Source organism: Salvelinus sp. IW2-2015, linkage group LG20 (assembly GCF_002910315.2).
Source record: "Salvelinus sp. IW2-2015 linkage group LG20, ASM291031v2, whole genome shotgun sequence".
NCBI lineage: Eukaryota > Metazoa > Chordata > Actinopteri > Salmoniformes > Salmonidae > Salvelinus > Salvelinus sp. IW2-2015.
This window is the reverse complement of record NC_036860.1, coordinates 66,465,795-66,472,189: the sequence shown is the minus strand read 5'-3', so window position 1 is coordinate 66,472,189 and position 6,395 is coordinate 66,465,795. Positions and strand designations below refer to the sequence as shown.

The following is a 6,395-nucleotide window of genomic DNA, read 5'->3' as shown; positions in this document are numbered from 1 at the left end:
CGCAAAACACCAGTCTCAACGTCAACAATGAAGAGGCGACTCCGGGATGCTGGCCTTCTAGGCAGAGTTCCTCTGTCCAGTGTCTGTAATCTTTTGCCCATTTTAATATTTTATTTTTATTGGCCAGTCTGAGATATGGCTTTTTCTTTGCAACTCTGCCTAGAAGGCCAGCATCCCGGAGTCGCCTCTTCACTCTGTCAATTAGGTTAGTATTGTGGAGTAACTACGATGTTATTGATCCATCCTCAGTTTTCACCTATCACAGGCATTAAACTCTGTAGCTGTTTTAATGTCATCTTTGACCTCTTGGTGAAATCCCTTAGCTGTTTCCTTCCTGTCTGGCAACTGAATTAGGAAGGACGCCTGTATCTTTGTAGTGACTGGGTGTAATTAATAACTTCACCATTCTCAAAGGGATATTCAATGTCTGCTTTTCTTATTTGTTCCCATCTACCAATAGGTGTCCTTCTTTACAAGGAATTGGAAAACCTCCCTGGTCTTTGTGGTTGAATCTGTGTTTGAAATTCACTGCTCAACTGAGGGACCTTTGTAGGGATAATTGTATGTGTGGGGTACAGAGATGAGGTAGTCATTCAAAAATCATGTCAAACACTATTATTGCACACAGAGTGAGTCCATGCAACTTATTATGTGACTTGTTAAGCAAATGTTTACTCCTGAACTTATTTGGGCTTGCCATAGCAAAGGGGTCGAATACTTATTGACTCAAGACATTTCAGCTTTACATGTTTTATTAAATTGTAAAAAATTCCAAATACATAATCTCACTTTTACATTATAGGGTATAATGTGTAGGCCGGTGACAAAACAATCTAAATGTAATCCATTTTAAATTCAGGCTGTAACACAACAAAATGTGGAAAAGGTCAACGGGTATGAATTCTTTCTGAAGTCACTGTGATGGCTTTTGGTGGGTCTATATTTWAAAAAAAAAAAATGGAGTAACATTTTTCTGTTTTCTGCACCCCCTCAGCAGCTCGCCTGTTTGAGACGTCAGACAACGTGATGAAGGCTGGGGCATGCTCTGCTACATGTGAAGACTTCCACCACATCAAGATTACTGTCTTTCAGCTCAAACAAAAGGTTTGTTCTGGTTTATTAATCCCCCCCACAAAAAATATATATATTTAAAAAATAAAACGCACACTTTTATTTTCCTACTAGTACTTACTTTGCTGTTATCTAACTTATTGAGGGAAAATGTACTGACTGTGAAATGTGGTTGTCCCACCTAGCTATCTTAAGATGAGTGCACTAACTGTAAGTCTCTCTGGATAAGAGTGTCTGATAAATGACTAAATGTAAGTCTATCTGTATAAGAGTGTCTGCTAAATGACTAACTGTAAGTCTCTCTTGATAAGAGTGCCTGCTAAATGACTAACTGTAAGTCTCTCTGGATAAGAGTGCCTGCTAAATGACTAACTGTAAGTCTCTCTTGATAAGAGTGCCTGCTAAATGACTAACTGTAAGTCTCTCTTGATAAGTAGTGGCATAGACTAAATGACCCTACTGTGTAAGTCCCTCTTGATAAGAGTTGCTTGCGTAAATGACTAATGTGTAAGTCTCTCTGGATAGAGAGTGTCTGCTAAATGCTACTGTAAAGTTCCCTCTGTCTAATTTGTGTTGCTGCTTTACCATGGAGCAATCCACATAAACAACAGTTGGTTGGAGTTCAGTTAAAGGTATTAAAATGGACCAAGATTATTCGTTGTGTCATTTATTTATCATGGTATTCTTTGTACTGTTTCATTCACAAATAATGGCTGCGTATCACAGTGCCTACTATCTGCCAATAATTTGCAGTAGATAACACTCGGGAAATCTCCTCTGGGACGCAGAACGACGTTTATTGTACATAATAAAAATTTTGAAAAACATTTTGAAATATACTGCACGCTAGCTGTTGGTTCGTGTAACTTATGTCTGTCGTTTGTAAAGTGCCGGTTATACCGGTGTACAAACTCACTGGAGTGGTTACCAATATATATATACACACAACACACACACACACACAACAACCACACACACCACACAACACCACACCACAACACACACAACACACAACACACACAAACACACACACCACAACACACACATTGCTTAGTGAGTATTTCCAGCTCTAGCCTTCCCATCAGGCCAATCTGTAGACGCATCTTCAACAGGCAGCTCACCACTCTGCCTGTAATATGTGATATATGGTTCCAGCCATGTGGTCCTGTGGGTTCAGTAGGCGCTACTAGCTCTTTTTCATTGGAGGGAAAAAATGAAATAGGCCTATGTGGCTAGTGTGCTGCAAATGGCCCTATACCGCAACCCACATAGCTCTGGTCAAAAAATGTAGGCTCTGGTCAAAAAGTAAGGCTCTGTTCAAAAGTTAGGGCTCGGTCAAAAAGTAGGGCTCTGTCAAAAGATTAGGGCTTGGTCAAAAAGTATGCGCTCTGGTTAGAAAAGTAGTCGTGCCTATATAGGGATAGGGGTACCCAATTTGGGACGCAGCCTAAGAACAAAAATTGTCTTTTGAGAACAAGCGTCAGAAATTGCTGCATGGGGGGGGGGGGGGGGGGGGGGGGGGGGGGGGGGGTGATGACTGACTGACAGGAAGGCCGATTATGGCCGATACTGGTCACCTACTGCCCCCTCAAGGCATAAATGCAGGCTGCTTTGGGTTAACACTTACATAGCATAGCTGCTCGTCTCGTCTCTACAAACCAACACATACTCCTTCATCTCATGTCATGGCTCAGAGACCACGTCGGCATATGATGCAGGAATAATGATTAAATTGGATGTTCTCTGATTCATCGCCCCTGCCCAAGGACATACCATGTCATATGACTTGCAAACCAGTTCGCAGGTAATGTATGGCCCCAGCCCCAGCCTACTGTATGGCCCCAGCCTAATGTATGGCCCCAGCCCCAGCCTAATGTATGGTCCCAGCCCCAGCCTAATGTATGGCCCCAGCCTAATGTATGGCCCCAGCCTGTACTACGCTTTGATATAGAGTACTTACATGTACATGTATATATCCCAGAGTACAGTGCGGTCTCCTGGTCTACCTAAGTAATGCATAGTGATTTCCTGGGCCTGCGTATGGTTGTTAAAAATTGACATATCTGGTTTCAAGTCGTACTCTGACACAACAAAGAATTCACGTAGAGAATGTAATTTTCTTGTCCTGTAAGTGTAATACATCCATGTAGTAACTATTATTACAGGTCCTTGAACATTGAGTACACTCTCACACTGTAATCTCCCCGTAGACTTCTGCTCTATGATGACTGACAGCCAAATGGCTGTATCGCCGACACGCCTGATCGTTTCTCCATTATCTCAGACCTCTCTCTCATTAAGACTGATCTTGAGAAAATCCTTTGTGCTGGAAACCTCTACATTAAATGGGCAATTTAGGATTGGTACATCAAATCTTTTTACTTCTAAATTAATGATATATAGCAATTGATTGTTGAAGAATATAACTGATGAATGACTCATGACCTTAGGTTCAACTGTCGTACTAAAAACATAAGCAAGATGACTGCTTTGTTGTTTGAATCGCAGATTACCCCTTTAAACAATCTTAACTATATCCGCTCTTCTTGTTCTATAGATTGCCATGTTGCCCAGCAACGCTGATGTTACCAAGCAGATGACCAGTGAGAAGAGGCTGATGTCACACTCCTTCCTACCCGGGCCGCCTGGTCTGCCCGGTCCTCCAGGTAAAACTAGCTGTAGTATAATGTTTCTGTCTGTCTGTGTTCTATCTATCGTCCTGTAGTATAATGTCTGCTCTGTCTGTAGTCCTGTAGTATAATGTCTCTGCTCTGTCTGTAGTACAGGACTACAGACAGTTAGAGTACATTCTATACTAACAGGATTACAGACAGAGCAGAGACATTATACTGACAGTCTTACAGACCCAGAGCCCAGAGACATTCATACTACAGATACAGACAGGTAGAGAACATTTACTACAGACTACAGCACAGAGCGAGACATTATACTACAGGACTACAGACAGAGCCAGGAGACAGTGTACTTACAAGGACTATAGACAGGTAGAAGACATATATACTACAGGCACTATAGACAGTAGAGACATTATTACTACAGGTCGTACAGACAGAGCAGAGAACATTATACTACAGGACTACAGACAGTAAGAGGACATTACTATACTACACGACTACAGCAGTAGAGAACCATCTATCACTATACAGGGACTACAAGATCAGAGCAGGAGACATTATACTACAGGACTACAGACAGAGCAGAGACATTAATTATACTTACAGGACTTACAGACATTAGCAGAACATTATACTTACAGGACTACAGACAGATAAGACATTCACACTACAGGCTCTACAGACAGGAGACAGAAGACATTATTACTACAGGACTACAGACAGAGCAGGAGAACATTTATACTACAGGTCTACAGACAGAAGCAGAGCAGAAAGAGAGACATTATTATACAGGACTACAGGACAGTAGCAGAGACATTATACTACAAGGTCCTACAGACAGGCAGAGACATTTATACACAGGAACTACAGACAGTAGCAGACATTATACTACAGGACTAAGGACAGTAGAGACATTATACTTACAGGACTACAGGACAGAGGCCAGAGAATTATTACTAACAGGACTACAGACAGAGACAGAAGACATTTTACTAAGGTCTAACAGACAGAGCAGAACATTTTTAATTACAGGACTACAGGACAGTAGGAGACATTTATACTACAAGGACTACAACAGGAGCGAGCACATCATATACTAACAGGCGTCTACAGGGACAGGAAGCAGAGACATTTATGACTACAGGACTACAGACAGGTAGAAGACATTATATACTACACGCTACAGACAGTAGAGACATTATACTACAGGACTACAGACAGAGCCAGAGACATTATACTACAGGACTACAGACAGATCAGAGACATTATACTACAGGACTACAGACAGAGCAGAGACATAATATATACAGCGTCTACAGACAGAAGCAGGAGACATTATACTACAGGACTACAGACGAGTTAGAGACTTATTACTACAGGGGACTACAGACAGTAGGGACATCTATACTTACAGGACTACAGGACCAAGCAGAAGACATTATTACTCCAGGACTACGCGCGTCACATGTTGAGACTCATGTATATCATACGGACTGACCAGGAGGCAAGGAGATCGTCTATCTACGACAGGACTACAGACAGAGCAGAATAACTTTGTGATCTCTCTCAGTGGATTCTTCGACAGACAGCAGAGACCCATTATACATCTACAGCTTCAGTGCCCAGCCAGGAGAAACTTATCACTCAGGTCCTACCAGGATCAGAGTCAGGTATCGACACTCGCTGTACTGTCAACTTACGAGGACTCGGACCAGCCTTAGGCGTAGACGACATTCTATATACAGGACTACCAGACAGACGCTGCATATGACGCGCTATTCTTCTATCTACCGGAGAGTGACTATGATACCGAGCGCTCGTTATCATACAGGACTACAGACAGAGCAGACGACATTATACTACAGGCATTCTACACGACAGCGTCAGAGATCATTATTACTCCACAGCGAACATACAGAGATGAAGTAGCAGACATCTATACTACAGTGACTATAAGACAGTAGCAGAGGACATTAATACTACAGGTCTTAACAGACAGAGCAGAGACATTATACTACAGGGACTAACAGACAAGTAAGAGACATTATGACTACAGGACTACAGACAGACCCAGAGAACATTATTACTTACCAGAGACTTACAGACAGGGGCAGAGACATTATGACTACAGGTCTACAGGACAGAGCAGAGACATTATTACTACCAGGACTACAGGGAACAGAGCAGAGACATTTATTACATACAGGTCTACAGACAGAGCAGAGACATTTATACTACAGGACTACAGACAGTAAAGACATTATTAACTACAGGAACATTACAGACAGTAGAGACATTATACTACAGGACTACAGACAGAGCAGAGAACATTATACTACAGGAAAGACACGAGCAGAGACATTATACTACAGGTCGTAAGAGACCAGCAGCAGGACATGTTATACTAACAGGACTAAGGACAGTAAGAGACATGTATACTACAGGACTTGATTAGACAGAGCAGAGACCATTATACTACCAGGTCTACAGACAGAGCAAGAGACATTATACTACAGGGACTACAGACATAGAGACATTATACTACAGGACTACAGACAGAGGCAGAGAACATTATATTACAGGGCAACTACAGACAGAGCAGAGACATCTATACTACAGGACTTATAGGACAGTACGAGACTATTATACTACAGGACTATGACAAGTAGAGACATTAATACTACAGGT

General features: G+C 41.9%; 1 long non-coding RNA gene across 1 annotated transcript in view; it reads left to right on the top strand.

Annotated features, from left to right (window-relative positions):
- Nucleotides 1-3,732, top strand: part of LOC111980230 (uncharacterized) — a 14,998-nt gene extending 11,266 nt beyond the window's left edge. Inside the window, exons 2-3 of the long non-coding RNA XR_002879419.1 lie at nucleotides 995-1,104; nucleotides 3,629-3,732. This is a non-coding gene — a long non-coding RNA (uncharacterized lncRNA). The remainder of the gene's footprint in view (nucleotides 1-994; nucleotides 1,105-3,628) is intronic.
- Nucleotides 3,733-6,395: the final 2,663 nt, after the last annotated feature.